Consider the following 19,631-nt stretch of genomic DNA (forward strand, 5'->3'; position numbering starts at 1 on the left):
AACGGGATCGACGGAAATGTTCCACCTACTGAAGCAGGAAGTACAAGTACCATGGGAGTGAAGACAGGTTCCAACAGATTTGTGAGTGGAGGGTTAAAGGGAGGAATAAATCCTTTGGTAAAGAAATCCTCTAGCAAACTTGAATCGTCGGTTGTCCAAACAGATGCCGTGTGAGATCTAGGAGACTGATCCCCCGAAGATGGGGAATCCGGTTCAGTGGAACTCAGTAGATATTCCACAATGAGTGGAGGAAGTCCTAAAAATTGTCTGGAGTGATGACGAGGGTCGGATGTAGCCACGGTGACCATTAATTTTTAACAATACATTTTATCGTGATATTCACTTAAATTCTCAAAATGATAGCACTCAGGTACCTAAAAAAATATAAAAAATACACTAAATGGATCAATCAACAAACAGAGGGAAATTTCCTTGTCTGATAAGCACTGATCATCGGAGATGAAACCCAGTATGTCAATCAATAACAGAGAAGGATGGCCAGATGTATGGTTATGGTTACTCTAGAGCTTCGCCCGAACCTCAGATGGAGGGGCCAAGTACTCTCGTGAAGATGAGCACCCTCCCAAAAACTGAAGACAGAGTATATCCGTTCATGTTAGGTACCAGGATAACCAATCCCAGTCACCTTGTGTAAGTCCCTATAAGTTTGGCCACTAAAGATAACTCATATCACAGACACCACCAGGGAGGACATGGTTGTAGATAGCACGCTGTGTGGGCAGGATACCTGAGTCCTTGACTCAGCTCCGAAATCCTCGAAGGGAACCCCAATACACAGAATGCCCAAAGGATTTGTAAGAGAAGGTGGGCTACCTTCACTTACAGTCTGATGTTGTCTCGTATTTCGCTCTACTTTTATTGGAGTGGTCCTGGTAGTATGAGTGCAGAAGGAATTTTTCTTTCATTTAATGACACTAGTTTGGTTTTCGACCTTAGTGTTATCAGGAAATCTAGTGTCTATGCAGAGCTGCTAGTCCCACTAAGACAGGTAGCTATCTTAGAAAAAAATAGATTAAAGTTACTTTTGTTTTCCTTTATGATAAGTAGATAGTAGGGGAGCAAAGAACACCAACCTCGATCTTTCGCTAGATTCCTTGCTTGTTCCTTCTCCTCACTGATATATCTTTGCCGCTCTTTCCTTGACCACTATGCTTAAAAGAGTACTTGTAAAGTCAAATCAGCATAATACCTTCAAAGTGCAGATATCTACAATCATAAAAAATATAGGACCATATATATATTGACCACACAAATGTATATATAATCAGACATACAAGAATGTGGAGAAAAACTTGAATAGATTTATTGATATAAAGATTAGAAGAGAGGATTACAACCCATTGATCTGACCCAACATCATCCTCCCAGCATGAAAGCCCTTCTTCACCTCATGAAAAGCTTAGGTAACCCAACACTATGATGTTCTACTAGGAAACCAACAACACTTCCTTACAAGATACAAAATTCCCACCTCTGGATCTCTGGGATGAGAGATCCATATATAGATGATTGCAGGGGGGTGAGTCAGCTTCTGGGATTTTGATTAGTGTCCTCTCTCTGATAGTTCTTGGTTCCACCTGGAGACTGATGATCTCTTACTCATCCCTGGGTGACTTTAGAGAGGCAAGTGTCACAGGAGAAGTTTCTGGAAGATTCCATGATCATCCACCTCGCAAATTGTCTCTGCCATTTGTCCATTCTCGCCCATCACACCCTACAGAAGGGCTTTCTAGTATGCATCACACTTTTTGCACTGAGCAGGTGAGATGCATCACACCCTTAGCACTGAGCAACCTGTATGGTCCAGTTTTGACCAGTTCTGAGTAGTTTTTGTGGAGAACTTTTGGGAGATGATGTAATCAGCTGTCGTTGTTCCATTAGGGCATGAAAAAACACTTTTATGGACTCAGAATTGCTTGGTTTATGGACATATATGATTGGGGTCACAGTGCCCAAAAATGTCTATAACAGTTGCCCCCTAAAAGCATGAGGTTGTTAATCTTTTGATGTCGGGTGAAATTCTTTATCATGAGGATCCGAGCTTTTTCAAATTGGAAGGCGACCTGTAATAAGATACAATACAATACATTATCTTCATAACATTTTTATGATCTAGCTGAGGCGGGCATTCCCATGCTCAGCTTTATAAATTCATTTCATGTACATAGGATAAACAACCATCTTTGTAGCAAACTGATGATCCTGATAGAGCCATCATCCTTTGATTAGGATGATCATATGTGCAGCAATGGTGCACATTTGCTGTCTTTATTTTCCTGAATATATAGCAGCCTGGATGGATGAAGCTAGATCCAGGGTCTTCAAACTTGTCCAATATTTGCCCAAAGTACAAGTTGATCCATGTGAAAAATGTTCTAGAGTCGAACATGGAAAGACCTCGCCTGATTACCAGCCAATGATGTAAGCTGTTAACAGGCACGAGAGGAATCACCAATAATGATGATGACCCTCAAGGTATGACAGTACAATTCACGTGGTGTGAAAGGGGGACTTGATGTCGAACACCACATAAAATCTTTCAGTCAAAGGCCATTGATGTAAACCTGTCCCCAGAAGTGAGAAACTTGCCATTGAGGCATGCAAGCTTCAAAGTACTGAAAGGGTTGTTCCTAGGTTGACTTCTTGGATAATGAGTTGATGTCAACAAGAAGTGACCCATCGTAGGAGGGCCTTAATGAATCCCACATCTACGACACGGAATGGAGCAAATGATTTTGTGGAGGTGAAAACGGTCTGATGATATAAGGTTCAGGGTGGCGGTCATGAAAGAATGGAGCGTGAATGTATTGTAGTGGATGAGACACAAAATGGGTTAGTGAATTCTCTGAGCGACTTCACTTGAACATATCGGCGACACTGAAATGGATTGGTAGCGTTAACCCCAAAGATGGATGGTACGATGGACCAATGGTAATATGATTGGTGAACGGAATAACCCAACCCGACTCGGACATGGAGTGAAGGTGTAATGTTCAAGAGTGACTTTCTACCAATAAATTTTCTTCAAGTTTTCTTCCCAATTTTTCCCCAGTCATTGCTGACCAGTACCTCTTTATTTTTATCAAGCTTGAGGAGGATAACATATGCTTGTTCTATAATTTTCCCTTCGGGAAAATGCGTCGTTATGTTTTAACGAGCCTAGCGACAGTGAAACTCGTTCTTGTCTATATGGAAAAGTTTGTTACTATTGGTTTTAACGAGTTTAACGACAAAGACAACTCGGTCCTTTTTCAATTTTAGAGAGTCTGAAAAGGGATGGAAAGGAAATTCCAGTGATCCTTTTTCTTCATATAATCCCTTAAGTTCGAAAAAGTATAAACTAATACGAAAGGGATGAAATTTCGATATTTTTAATGAGCCGAACAAGACAAGCGCTTGATATTTTTGTGTAATAATCCCTCAGGTCCAAAAAGATTAAAATCTAGAGGAGGGATAGCACTTCCAATAGCTTTTAACGAGCTGGAGAGGCCAATTGCTGGGAAATCTTTTCATATTTTACGAGTCAGACGAAAAGAGCTTAAAGGAGACTCGTTTTTGAGGAACGAGTGATCATTTTGGGTAGCAGTTGATTCCAGGTAAGGCTTGGAATTTTCTAATCACGGCAGTGTCACAAGGATGGCTAACAGAAGCACTCTTCATAACTATTCCTAAAAAGGGTAAACAATCAAATGGAGGTGCATGATCGGCTAAAACAGAGTGGAGGTGATCATAAGAACACGACGAGGGCTCAAAAAGCTGATGATAATGCATTCGCAATGGTTATTTACCGGATGTTGGTTCATTTTTTAATGAGCTTTTCCTTTGTTCATTGCTTAGGTTTAATTTTTAACGAGCTTGAACTTCACATAAAAACTGCTCGTGCCAGTCGTATAATAAGGATATCTCATCAATAGATTCCATTTTTATGGAGCTTGCACCTTTCGAAGCTCAGCTTTGTTATCCTTTCATTATGCAAGCTATGAATGATCAATCCTACGAGTTTAAAGGGTTAAGAATCTACAAATTAAGAAAATCAATGGCCACTCTTCACTTGCATGCAAAAAGGTTTGCATGCCCCCAGGTATAGTGAAGTAGAGTTTCGAGGTTACCCTTCAATTTGCAGACAAAACATTTGTTCTATGAGGAAAGGCCTACCTTCTAACGGAGGTATCTTATTCTAGTCTAATCCCATCTTCCCATAAGGATGGGTGTCGTACCAGTCATATATCCTTCGCGGAAACCTACTCTATACCCAATGTTTTTCTGCCGAAGCAGACCAGGGTGCATGCCCCCTGGGTTTCAGTCATGACCCCCCGAATTACTCGTGTTCTTCAGGTGGATGGACTGGAGATTGATGAGAGATTCCTTGGATGAAAAGACCTTTTAGGGATGGTATTTGACTATTAGCTATGCGTGAGCCAGGGAACGAAAGCTAGTCTACGAGCTGGACCACCCTGCCTTCATGCGGAAAACACATTACTCGAAAGAGTGAGGAGACAATGGCTCCCATGCAATAAATATAGTCACATCCAAGGAGTAGATTATAGTCTAACGGCCCTTGGACTACCATTACGTTCATATACATGGTTTTCCTTCTCAAAATTATAGGCACATTTGGAAGGATCCCTAACGGTCGACTGGGTCCTTTGTGGAAGCCTATCAGATTTCTCATCTCAAGCATAAGCGATGGCAAACCAAGCACTTTCCAAGCAGTTGAGGAAAGGATACTCAAAGAAGCCCCTTCATCTATGATGGTACTGACCATGACCATTCTATAATCTTGTACAATGATTTGGAATGGTACATTAGACGGTGGACGAGGTATGCCTAGTAGATTCCAATCGAAGGAAACAACTAGGTTGCTCGGAGGTGGGACCGAATAGACGGTCAGATATGACTCTGATGAACTTCCTTCTTGCGGTAAAGGAATGGGTAGATTGCACCTATGTTCATTGGAGTCTATGTTTACGAAAATAATTTGAACAGTGTCGTCCTCATTCCCTTCGGTGACTGTATCATCTAAAGATGGACCTTTCGGAGACAAGACCAGGTTGACTGCTGCCTCGACCTTTTGACATTCGTCTGGTGTTGGCTTCGAGGGTTTATCCTCAATGGTAGATGCTTCGACCGACCACAAAGGTGTGTTAGTCGGATTTTCAACTAGCGATGGACTCGGCAAGAGTTTCTTGTACCCAGGAGGAAACCATAGCGGTGAAGTAGGACGGTTATCCAAAACTCTTTTAGCTTTGTCTAGGAAGGGACAACGATGGACAACATGATTGCCTTCACACAGTTCGCAAGGAAATTTACATTTTCCTTTCTGTCTAGAGGCTTCGTTTTCACTAGTTGACGGTGTAATCTCAACATGATCATCAGAGGTTGATGACACCGGGTTGTGCAAACGAGGAGACCAGTCCATTAAGATCCGAGTGATGTAATGACAACCTTGATGCTAGTGGTCTCCTTTGAAAATGACACAGGGAGATTCAGGCTTGGACGGTGCTGTGTGTGGATTTTCGCTAGATGATGCATGGTTGCCCCTTTTTTCCTTTGGCTCCTTCTTCTTCTTCTCCTTCTCCTTCCCTTTCTTCTTCTTCTCAGTTACTTGGTTTTTAGTTTACCAACTTCACCAAGTGAAGAGGAAGGAGGGGAGGGAGAAACAAGAGAAGTAGAAGGTTGGGGGGTAACTCTAGTATCATCTAGTTGCTAACTTGATTTCTTAGGATTCGTGGTGGTTTGAACGACCGAGGTCGAGAAGAGCCATATTGGCAAGCTGATTGTCAATCTTGGGAGGGACAATATGGCCATATGAGGTGCACCAACATCTCCCCAAGAGGAGAAAGGACCAGGATTTCCTCTAAGGGGCAATCCTTGGTTGGTGGACTCCATTTTCTCAACCTAAGACCAACGAGGGAATAATGACATTATTCCAATTAAAATAAATTTTAGACGCTTTGACACAACTTGGTTTTTCAATTTTTAAGAGTCGAGAAAAAGCTAAAGATGACTCTAGTCGCCTTCGACTTTTAATGAGCCTGAAGTGACAAGTGCTTAGATGGACCTTTTCCTTTAAGGAGTCTGAAAAGGAACGAAAGAGACTACTCTAGAAGTCTAGACAGAGGGAATACCAAACCAATCACAAAACCGCAGAATACTTTTTACGGTATGGCAGTCAATCTTCCGAATGATGTGTTCAGTGCATTGTGATTCATAGGGTGACAAACACGACTTCCTAAGGATAAAGGATATAGCCTATTGTGGTCTCCCAATATATACTCGACGGTACGTGGGAGCACAAGTCCATACTGGCACTTGTTGTCTCAAATAGTAGGAATCACCCAACCTACGATGAAAGCGATAGTTACCAGGCTTTACGATGCCGGAATACGTCTCTAGCCTAGACTTCTAAATGTTGTGTGTTAGGTTCCAAAGCGTTTTTATGTTCATTGAATTTATTTTACAGTTGATCTTTCTTAAGAAGTTTTCCTTTCAGGTTCACCACGTGATGTAGATATACAATTCCTAAAATGCAATCTAAGATGATAAATAATTGTTTGATCTTCTTTCTGCAATGAAAATCCTAGCTACTAAGGAAAGAGAAATGAGATTCTTTCAACATAGAACAGAGAGCATACACTAGATGCACTGTCCTAAATCAAAATCAACAAGCAGTCTAAATGCAAATGCACATGCATGTATTTTTTTTCAGCCTTCTTAATGTGTGAATGACAAGAAGAATGCTAAGTACAAATATGAATTATCTTTTCAAAGCGACAGTACTAACAATTTTTCTTCAAAATACGAAAGGAAGATAATGACGACACTTTGTGATTTTGAATTGAAAACTGCTTTCGACACTTGAAAAACCACTAATTCAAATCAAATACAAGAGTAACAGTATAATCGACCATCAAGAACAATAGAATTCTTTTCTTTGACTGAAAATGACACTTGCGACACTTCCAAATCAAAAGATGACAGTTTGATTACGCTACTTCTTTGTAAAAGAGAACTGTAAATGGTGCACAATACATAAAAACATTCACAATTCTTTGCACGACGGAGGTGGAATAATGGAAAGGAAGGGAGTTTCCACAAAGGTTTACTGATCACAAACAACAAAACTCCCGAATAAAGCTGAAGAGAGTGAACAAAAAACCAAAATTTGGAAGCAGAAGAGGTCTTATCTGATCAGTGCACATGTAACATAGGGAAAGTGTGATGCATCCCACCTACTGCACACAGGAGGTGCGATGCATCCAGATTCCGAAGAAGAGAAGGTGCCATGGTCCAAGGACGAGACTTCAACTTGGTTCTTGGTCATAATTTACAGCTTAGTTCAGGGATTTAGGCAGAGCTAATGATAGTCAGTAAATAGAAATCACAGGGGCTGATCTAATGAGGTTACTAGAGCCACCACCAGGGCAATTAGGATGTCTTCAAATCGATTTTTTCAGTTTATAAACAAAACCTGGAGATAGACTGAAGCAACATTGATCTACTTTGCACTTGCATAGAAAATGCAGTTTGAAGGCTAGCTGGCTTGACTTCAGGCTCCGTCCGTAAGTTTATAAAGCAAACAAATATAGACAAACAAACAATCTATTCTCTCCCCAGTGGAGTCGCCATTTTTTTATTGGGAAATATAGTGTCTATGCAAAGCTGCTAGTCCCACTAAGACGGGTAGCTATCTTAGAAACAAACAGATTAAAATTACTTTCATTTTCCTTTATGAGAAGTAGATAGTAGGGGAGCAAAGAATACCAACCTCGATCTTTCGCTAGATTCGTTGCTTGTTCCTTCTCCTCACTGATAGATCTTTGCTGCTCTTTCCTTGACCACTCCACTTCAAAGAGTACCTGTAAATTCAAAGCAACATAATACCTTCAAAGTGCAGAGATTTACAATCATAAACAATATAGGACCAGATATATATTGACCACACAAATGTATATATAATCAGACATACAAGAATGTGGAGAAAAACTTGAATAGCTTTATTGATATAAAGATTAGAAGAGAGGATTACAACCCATTGATATGACCCAACGTCATCCTCCCAACATGAAAGCCCTTCTTCACCTCATGAAAAGCTTAGATCACCCAACACTATGATGTTCTACTAGGAAACCAATAACACTTCCTTACAAGACACAAAATTCCCGCCTCTGGATCTCTACGATGAGAGATCCATATATAGATGATTGCAGGGGGTGAGTCAGCTTCTGGGATTTTGATTAGTGTCTTCTCTCTCATAGTTCTTGGTTCCACTTGGAGACTGATGATCTCTTACTCATCCCTGGGCGAATTTAGAGAGTCAAGTGTCACAGGAGAAGTTTATGGAAGATGCCATGATCATCCACCTCGCAAACTGTCTCTGCCATTTGTCCATTCTCGCCCATCGCACCCTATAGAAGGTCTTTCTAATATGCATCACACTTTTTCCACTGAGCAAGTGAGATGTATCACACCCTTAGCACTGAGCAACCTGTATGGTCCAGTTTTGACCAGTTCTGAGTAGGTTTATGTGGAGAACTTCTCGAAGATGATGTAATCAGCCGACCTTGTTCCTTTAGGGCATGAAACAACACTTTTAGGGACTCAAAATTCCTTGGTTTATGGACATATATGATTGGGGTTGCAGTGCCCAAAAATTTCTATAACACTTAGGCAGTTCACTCACATGCTTATCCCAAGATCCTAGCCTAACTAATGTTGATTTGCTCAAAAGAGTTACTGATTGTTTTTAGGTAAACTTTATGTGTACTTGATTATTGTCTTCGGTAGGGGAGTTGATGTATGAAATATGGTGAGACTCTTGACTCAATAAATCATGCAAAAACAATGATTTGAAAAAAAAATTAAATTTGATGCAAGCAAGCTGTATTCTACATATTCATAGTTTCTTCCATGCATCTTCAGTCTTTCAACACATGCATAACCAAGGGATTCTTTTCCAATGTTTTGCAACAACTACTTGAAACAAAAATGAAGCAACTTATAACTATTTAAATAGAAGGATGAATGAAAATGGTGAGTCTTTCTTTCAGAAAAAATGTTTTTAAGAGAGAAAAACCATTTTTTTTTCCTAAAAGTAAATTTCTAGGACACCAATTTTGCTGACAAAATACAGTTACAGATCTTATTTCAGCCCATGAGAAGATTTTACATCCCTTTTGGTCCACAAACACTGCTGAAAATCAAGGTATTGGGAGACTAATGCTTTGTAATAGTGGCTATAGAGAGTTAGTAGGCCCACTAACGCTCCCTGTGAACAGACACAGTGCTTTATAAAGCTCTGTGTAGCCTGCTAACCTGCGTTAGTGTGGGAAATAAGTCAAAAAAATGGCTTCCAAGATTAGTTTATGAGATGAATGTATACAAGCAAGATGCACCAAGATTCTTGGTGGATCAGAAAAGGACTTGAAGAAGTATAGGGATCTCTTAGAAGGAGGAGAGAACCGAGAAGAGTCTGGGTAAACCAGGAACTAGATGTATAGTCCCTAGTGGAGTTGCCAATTTTGCTATGGGGTAAAATTCACAGTGTATGGAGAATGAAAAATACCCTCAAAGGCCTTCCCGAGACCTTCGACAGACTGTAAGATTATCTGCAGATGCTACCAAGTTATACACATGTTCATAGACAAATATTAATTAACAAAGTATGGAAAGAGTATTAACTTAAGTCTCCTTCTAGATTTGTTTAGAGATCACAATGCAACCAAGAGGAACTCCCTCAAAACAAGCTCCAAATAAATTCCTGCACAAAGGAAAGACAAACACAATCACTGCATACAACCTTGAAAACCAATATATGAATACACAATGAACATATATTTGCATACAACTAAACTACTCATATAAACAAGTATCGACTGAACAACTTAATGAACTATGTCACCGAAACCATGGAGTAGGGAACACAATCACAATTCTATATTAATAATGGAAGAGTGATTACAACCATCTGTTGTATCAGTCTTCCTTTGCCCCTTCTGCTTCTCTCTCTCTCCCCCTTCTAGCTCACTTCTTCAGATATGAGATAGTTCTCAATAGCTTAGTAGGCTATCCTTTCAAATGCTCTGACCCCTTTCATAATGACCCTCCCATGGCTTATGTAGCAATCAAGTTAGGGTTGCCAAGCTCCTCATAGAGTTCATTAGGGAAAAAGCAATGAACTTTCTTTTCTTTTCAGCTCTTTCCCATTTGCCTCCTTTCTTCAGATTAGAATTTCTCAAAATAGGTCGATTTTAGAGTGGAAAATATATGTAGATGATATTTTCGCTAAATAGAGACATGGTTTAGATAAACTTAATGAATTCTTATCCCACTTAAACAGTCTCTCAGAACACATAAAATTCACTATTGATATTGAAAAAGACAACCAGCTCCCCTTCCTAGATGTCCTCCTTACCAAGAAAAATGGCAAAATAAGCCACCAGGTCTTCAGAAAACAAACTCACACCGACAAATATCTTCACTCTCACTCCCACCACCATCCGAAGAAAAAAGTAGGAATCATCAAAACCCTAGCTACTAGAGCATCAAGAATCTCTGACCTTGATCATTTAGAAGAAGAACTCAACCATCTCTGCAAAGTCTTCATCAACAATGGCTATCATGAAAACATTATCCAAAAGATATTCAAAGAATCCACAACCAATAACCAAAAAAGGAAGATTGTGGAAAACCCTAGAATCTCCTTACCCTATATTAAAGGAACCACTGACAAAATCGCTAGAATTCTCACCAAGCATAACATTATGGTTGCCTTCACACCCCCTAACACCATCAAAAACATGCTAGATTCTGCCAAGGACCTTATTGACCCAAAAAATCACAAAGGGGTATACTCAATTCCTTGCTCGTGTGGCAAAGTATATATAGGTGAAACAGGGAGATCCTTTGGCATTAGGCTAAAAGAGCATATTAATGACATCTCAAGAAATAGGTTAGAAAAATCTGGGCTAGCTAAGCATGCTTGTTCCTCCTCACATTATATTTGCATGGAACAAGCAAAATTAATTCATAAAGAAGACCATTATTTAAAAAGAAGAGTAAAAGAAGCAATTGAAATCGAAAAAACCTCCAATAATATGAATAGAGACAACGGTCTAAAATTAAGTGATACCTGGAAACCCCTATTAAATAAAATAAAAAAACAATAATCATAATAATTAATAAATATATAATCATTATAATAATTATATATATATATATATATATATATATATATATATATATATATATATATATATATAAATAAATATATATATAAATTATAATAATAATAATAAATAAAAAAAATTAATAAATAAATTAACAACAATAATAATAATAATAGATTTATTTATTTGAAATTTAAATAACAAATTATATACATATAAACAAACAATAATATAATAAAATTATAACCAAATAAACAAACAATAATAATATATAATAAATATAATTAAAACCTATCTGAATAAATTGGTATTTATTAATTTATTTTTATTCACTTATAATAAATAAATAAAAATAATTAATAAATTAATAAATAATAACAATAATAATAATAATAATAATAATATATAATAAATAGAATAAATACCTATCTAAACAAATAGGTACTCATTATAAATAATAATATATAAATAATAGATTTATTTTATTAAAAATATAAATAATAAATTATATAAATAAATAAAAAAATAATATAATAAAATTATAACCAAACAAATAAACAATAATAATATATAATAAATATAATAAAAACCTATCTAATTAAATAGGTATTTATTAATTTTTTTATTCATTTATAATAAATAAATAATAATAATTAATAAATTAATAATAAATAATAATAATAATAATAATAAAATAAATAAATAAATAATAGATTTATTTTATTTGAAATTTATATATATATATATATATATATATATATAAACAATAATATAATAAAATTATAACTAAATATATAAATAATAATAATATACAAAAAAAATATAATAAATAACTATGTAAATAAATATGTACTTATTAAAAATAATAATAATAATGTACAAGTAATAGATTTATTTTATGAAAATATAAATAATAAATTATATCTATATATATATATATATATAATAAAATTATAACCAAGTGAATTAACAATAATAATATATAACAAATAAAATAAATAACTATCTAAATAAATAAGTATTTATTAAATTATTTTTTTATAATAAATAAATAAAAATAAATCAATAAATAAATAAATAATAATGATAATAATAATAATAAAAAAAAGAAATAGATAATAGAGTTATATTATTTGAAATTTAAATAATAAATTATATCTATATATTTATATAAATAAAGAATAATACAATAAAATTATAACTAAATAAATAAATATTAATAAATATAATAAATAGCTATCTAATTAATTAAATTAAACAAGTATCAATAAAAATACCATTCATAAGCCGACTACTAATGAAGACAACAACAATATTTTTTCAATTAACTATTAATAAGCTCCGTAATTTTCAAAAACAAATCTCATTGCCCTGATGATGGACTCACTAAGCTAGTCCGAAACGTTGGTTTCAAATCTATTCACAGGTTTTTCCTCAAAAAAAATTCTATCATCGTGTATGGACTCCCTCTTTAACACCACTAAGTCCCACCATGGAAGGGACACAATGAACAATGATTTAAATTTTGAGAAGATGAGAATATCGAGAGCTAGAAGAATGTCAAATCTCATATTTCTAAAAGAATGTAGGGATAGAAACCTCATTCCAAAATTCTCCAAATGTAACCGTCCCCTTAAACGATGTAGGAACATCTCTGTCTTCAATAATCTCAATAAAACCCTCATCAAACATGAAATCAAATTTACTAGAGTCCTTTTAATTAAAATTTCTGAAAAACTTCTGAGATTACATCTCGTGCTAGCGTCAACTCTTCGTTATGATCTATGGCAAATCTTGGATGCCTTCACCTTCGCCAAAGCTGAAAGGATCTTCAATCATATCTTATCAAAGAAAGCCAGAAAACTTAAAATCTTGGGTAACGCTGACTTCTGCTTCAAATCTTCTCAAACACAGAAAATTGTTAAGGAATGCAGCCATACTAGCCAGCACAATGTTAACCAGCAGTACGATGCCACCATTAGGCAGTTTGACATACCGGAAATCCCTCTGAAAGTGCAGATAGATGCTAACATCATAGAAAAAGGCAGCAATTCGCATAACTTTCTACAGCCCCATCACTCAAAGCATTCTGTCCAACAACGCGCAGGAAGAATGCATCAAACTAGTGGACAACGAGAAGTCGTGGATCAAAACTAATGGACGTCTCAATAAATTAAACAATCTGGTGGACAACGAGAAGTTGTGGATCAAAACCAATGAACGTCTCAATAAATTAAACAATCTAGTGGACAACGAGAAGTCTTGGATCAAAACCAATAAATGTCTCAATAAATTAAACAATCAAAAAATGAAAGAAAGGACTATTTTTGCAGATGATTTTACGCAGAATGACATCAATAATACCCAGCACGGCGCTCCCATCAAACACACTCAGGTTATCTATAAACAGTTAGATAACAAATCGCAGGTTAAAAATACTCTCAGGTAAATAAATAGCCAGACAGCACAAAATATAAATAATACACAAAAAGAAACTGTGATCAACCTCTCAAATGTGGCATTAGATGACAATTTGAAAATGCTGTTAGAAAAAGGCCTAAATTTTGCTTTATCTTCAGCAAAAATACCTGTATATGATATCGTTAGCAACGTTGAAGTCATCATCAGAAACACTAATCTAAATGTTGCTGAAGAAATAAGACAAGACGTGGCTAGAATTCTCAGAAATGCCACACCTCCTCCCAGCAGCATGTTCAAAGAAGAATCCATAGCTTCAAAAAACATCAGGAAGAATAAGGACATCATAATTTTAAAATCAGACAAAGGAAATGCCACTGTTATTACGAATAGGTCAGATTATGACAATAAGATGGAAGAACACCTTAACAAGAGTGGTTGCTATAGAATTCTTAACAAGGACCCCAACAACAAAATTCTCCGCCTAGGTAGTAACAAAATCAAAAACTCCTCTCTTGACTCTACTATTAAGAATAGATTAATACCTAACAGTGCCATCATCCCTAGAATTTATGGAGTTCCCAAAATCCATAAATCTGGAATTCCTCTCAGACCCATTGTGAACACGATAGGGTCACCTACTTACTGGTTAGCAAAATACCTTGCAAACAAGCTTAGACCTTTATCAGGTAACACTCCCTCTTATATCAAGGATTCTGCCTCTTTCATAGAATGGATTAAAAACCTAGAAATCAGTGACAATGATCTCCTTGTTAGCTTTGACGTAGTGTCTCTCTACACTATGATTCCTGTAGATAAAGCCATAGAAGTTTTAAAGAATATTACAGACCATGAAACTGTAGATCTAGTAGACATTTGCCTAAAATCTTCATACTTTAGCTTCAAAGGTAAAATCTATGAGCAAACTCATGGAGTTGCCATGGGTTCTCCTTTATCTCCTCTAATTGCCAATTTATATATGGAACATTTTGAACAAATGGCCCTCAAATCTTTCCCCTTTACACCTGATGAGTGGAAAATATATGTAGATGATATTTTCGCTAAATGGAGACATGGTTTAGATAAACTTAATGAATTCTTATCCCACTTAAACAGTCTCTCAGAACACATAAAATTCACTATTGAGATTGAAAAAGACAACCAGCTCCCCTTCCTAGATTTCCTCCTTACCAAGAAAAATGGCAAACTAAGCCACCACGTCTTCAGAAAACAAACTCACACCGAAAAATATCTTCACTCTAATTCCCACCACCATCCGAAGAAAAAAGTAGGAGTCATCAAAACCCTAGCTACTAGAGCGTCAAGAATCTCTGACCTTGATCATTTAGAAGAAGAACTCAACCATATCTGCAAAGTCTTCATCAACAATGGCTATCATAAAAACATTATCCAAAAGATATTCAAAGAGTCCACAACCAATAACCAAAAAAGGAAGACTCTGGAAAACCCTAGAATCTCCTTACCCTATATTAAAGGAACCACTGACAAAATCACTAGAATTCTCACCAAGCATAACATTATGGTTGCATTCACACCCCCTAACACCATCAAAAACATGCTAGATTCTGCCAAGGACCTTATTGACCCAAAAAATCACAAAGGGGTATACTCAATTCCTTGCTCGTGTGGCAAAGTATATATAGGTGAAACAATGAGATCCTTTAGCATTAGGCTAAAAGAGCATATTAATGACATCTCAAGAAATAGGTCAGAAAAATCTGGGCTAGCTGAGCATGCTTGTTCCTCCTCACATTATATTTGCATGGAACAAGCAAAATTAATTCATAAAGAAGACCATTATTTAAAAAGAAGAGTAAAAGAAGCAATTGAAATCGAAAAAACCTCCAATAATATGAATAGAGATGACGGTCTAAAGTTAAGTGATACCTGGAAACCCCTATTAAATAAAATAAAAAAGCAATAATCATAATAATTAATAAATATATAATCATAATAATAATAATAATAATAATAATAATAATAATAATAAAATAAAAAATATTAATTATAATAATAATAATAATAAATAAATAAATAAATAAATTAACAATAATAATAATAATAATAATAGATTTATTTATTTGAAATTTAAATAACAAATTATATACATATAAATAAACAATAATATAATAAAATTATAACCAAATAAACAAACAAATAATAATGATGATGATGATGATGATGATGGTGGTGGTTAAGGTCCGCTGAGACCAAATAATAAATATAATAAAAACCTATCTAATTAAATAGGTATTTATTAATTTATTTTTATTCATTTATAATAAATAAATAATAATAATTAATAAATTAATAAATAAAAATTATAATTATAATAATAATAATAATAATAGAATTATTTTATTTGAAATTTAAATAATATATATATATATATATATATATATATATATATATATATATATATATAATAAAATTATAACTAAATATATAAATAATAATAATATACAAAAAAAAATAAAATAAATACCTATCTAAATAAATATGTACTTATTAAAGTCCACATGGGGTAGCTCAAGCGGCAAGGGCCGTGGAAATGAAGTCTCACCGAATCGGAAGTCTTGGGTTCAAATCTTGGGCTACCCTTCCCCCATAGAGGGGTACATAATGGACATGTAAATCGGAGAGTCCCACCCCAGCTTACAAAAAAAAAAAAAAAAATATGTACTTATTAAAAATAATAATGTACAAGTAATAGATTTATTTTATCAAAATATAAATAATAAATTATATATATAAATAAACAATAATATAATAAAATTATAAAAATTATAACCAAGTAAATTAACAATAATAATATATAACAAATAAAATAAATACCTATCTAAATAAATAAGTATTTATTAAATTATTTTTTATAATAAATAAATAAAAATAAATCAATAAATAATAATAATAATAATAATAATTAAAAATAGACAATAGAGTTATGTTATTTGAAATTTAAATAATAAATTATATGTATATAAATAAAGAATAATACAATAAAATTATAACTAAATAAATAAATATTAATAAATAGCTATCTAATTAATTAAATTAAACAAGTATTAATGAAAATACCATTCATAAGCCGACTACTAATGAAGACAACAACAATAGTTTTTCAATTAACTATTAATAAGCTCCGTAATTTTCACACTCTCTCTTCTCAAAAACAAATCTCATTGCCCTGATGGTGGACTCACTAAGCTAGTCCGAAAAGTTGGTTTCAAATATGTTCACAGGTTTTTCCTAAAAAAAAATTCTATGAGCCTGTATGGACTCCCTCTTTAACACCATTAAGTCCCACCATGGAAGGGACATAATGAACAATGCTTTAAATTTTGAGAAGATGAGAATCTCGAGAGCTAGAAGAATGTCAAATCTCATATTTCTAAAAGAATGTAGGGATAGAAACCTCATTCCAAACTTCGCCAATTGTAACCATCCCCTTAAACGAGGTAGGAACATCTATGTCTTCAATAATCTCAGTAAAACCCTCATCAAACATCAAAATCAAATTTACCAGAGTCCTTTTAATTAAAAGTTCTGAAAAACTTCTGAGATTACATCTCGTGCTAGCATCAGCTCTTTGTTCTGATCTCTGGCAAATCTTGGATGCCTTCACCTTCGCCAAAGTTGAAAGGATCTTCAATCATATCTTATTAAAGAAAGCCAGAAAACTTAAAATCTTGGGTAACGCTGACTTCTACTTCAAATCTTCTCAAACACAGAAAATTGTTAAGGAATGCAGCTATACTGGCTAGCACAATGTTAACCAGCAATACTATGCCAACATCAGGTAGTTTGACATACGGGAAATCCCTCTGAAAGTGCAGACAGATGATAGAAACAGGTAGCAATTCGCATAACTTTCTCGAGCGTAATGTACATCAAGGAAGTCAAGCTGTCAACGCAGTTAACATCGTAGACAGCCCCATCACTGAAAGCATTCTGTCCAACAGCGCGCACGAAGAATGCATCAAACTAGTGGACAACGAGAAGTCGTGGATCAAAACCAATGGACGTATCAATAAATTAAACAATCTGGTGGGCAACAAGAAGTCGTGGATCAAAACCAGTGAACGTCTCAATAAATTAAACAATCTAGTGGAGAGCAAGAAGTCTTGGATCAAAACCAATAAACGTCTCAATAAATTAAACAATCAAACAATGCAAGAAAGGACTATTGTTGCAGATGATTTTACGCAGAATGACATCAATAATACCCAGCACGATGCTCCCATCAAACACACTCAAGTTATCTATAAACAGTTAGATGAAAAATCGCAGGTTAAAAATACTCTCAAGCAAATAAATAGCCAGACAGCGCAAAATATAAATAATACACAAAAAGAAACTGTGATCAACCTCTCAAATCTCGCATTAGATGACAATTTGAAAATGATGCTAGAAAAAGGCCTGAATTTTGCTTTATCTCCAACAAAAATACATGTATATGATATCATTAGCAACGTTGAAGTCATCATCAGAAACACTAATCTAAATGTTGCTGAAGAAATAAGACAAGACATGGCTAGAATTCTCAGAAATGCCAAACCTCCTCCCAGCAGCATCTCCAAAGAAGAATCCATAGCTTTAAAAAACATCAGGAAGAATAAGGACATCATAATTTTAAAAGCAGACAAAGGAAATGCCACTGTTATTATGAATAGGTCAGATTATGACAATAAGATGGAAGAACACCTTAACAAGAGTGGTTGCTATAGAATTCTTAACAAGGACCCCATCAACAAAATTCTCCACCTAGGTAGTAACAAAATCAAAAACTCCTCTCTTGACTCTACTATTAAGAACAGATTAATACCTAATAGTGCCATCATCCCTAGAATTTATAGAGTTCCCAAAAACCATAAATCTGGAATTCCTCTCAGACCCATTGTGAACACCATAGGGTCACCTACTTACTAGTTAGCAAAATACCTTGCAAACAAGCTTAGACCTTTATCAGGTAACACTCCCTCTTATATCAAGGATTTTTCCTCTTTCATAGAATGGATTAAAAACCTAGAAATCAGTGACAATGATCTCCTTGTTAGCTTTGACGTAGTGTCTCTCTGCACTATGATTCCTGTAGATAAAGCCATAGAAGTTTTAAATAATATTACAGACCATGAAACTGTAGCTCTAGTAGACATTTGCCTAAAATCTTCATACTTCAGGTTCAAAGGTAAAATCTATGAGCAAACTCATGGAGTTGCCATGGGTTCTCCTTTATCTCCTCTGATTGCCAATTTATATATGGAACATTTTGAACAAATGGCCCTCAAATCTTTCCCCTTTACACTTGATGAGTGGAAAAGATATGTAGATGATATTTTTGCTAAATGGAGACATGGTTTAGATAAACTTAATGAATTCTTATCCCACTTAAACAGTCTCTCAGAACACATAAAATTCACTATTGAGATTGAAAAAGACAACCAACTCCCCTTCCTAGATGTCCTCCTTACCAAGAAAAATGGCAAACTAAGCCACCAGGTCTTCAGAAAACAAACTCACACCGAAAAATATCTACACTCTAATTCCCACCACCATCCGAAGCAAAAAGTAGGAGTCATCAAAACCCTAGCTACTAGAGCGTCAAGAATCTCTGACCTTGATCATTTAGAAGAACAACTCAACCATCTCTGCAAAGTCTTCATCAACAATGGCTATCATAAAAACATTATCCAAAAGATATTCAAAGAATCCACAACCAATAACCAAAAAAGTAAGACTCTGGAAAACCCTAGAATCTCCTTACCCTATATTAAAGGAACCACTAACAAAATTGCTAGAATTCTCACCAAGCATAACATTATGGTTGCCTTCACACCCCCTAACACCATCAAAAACATGCTAGATTCTGCCAAGGACCTTATTGACCCAAAAAATCACAAAGGGGTATACTCAATTCCTTGCTCGTGTGGCAAAGTACATATTGGTGAAACAGGGAGATCCTTTGGCATTAGGCTAAAAGAGCATATTAATGACATCTCAAGA

Source organism: Pinus tabuliformis, chromosome 2_1 (assembly GCF_031772625.1).
Source record: "Pinus tabuliformis cultivar Carrire ecotype Pingquan chromosome 2_1, CPIR1, whole genome shotgun sequence".
In the NCBI taxonomy this organism is placed as follows: Eukaryota; Viridiplantae; Streptophyta; class Pinopsida; order Pinales; family Pinaceae; genus Pinus; species Pinus tabuliformis.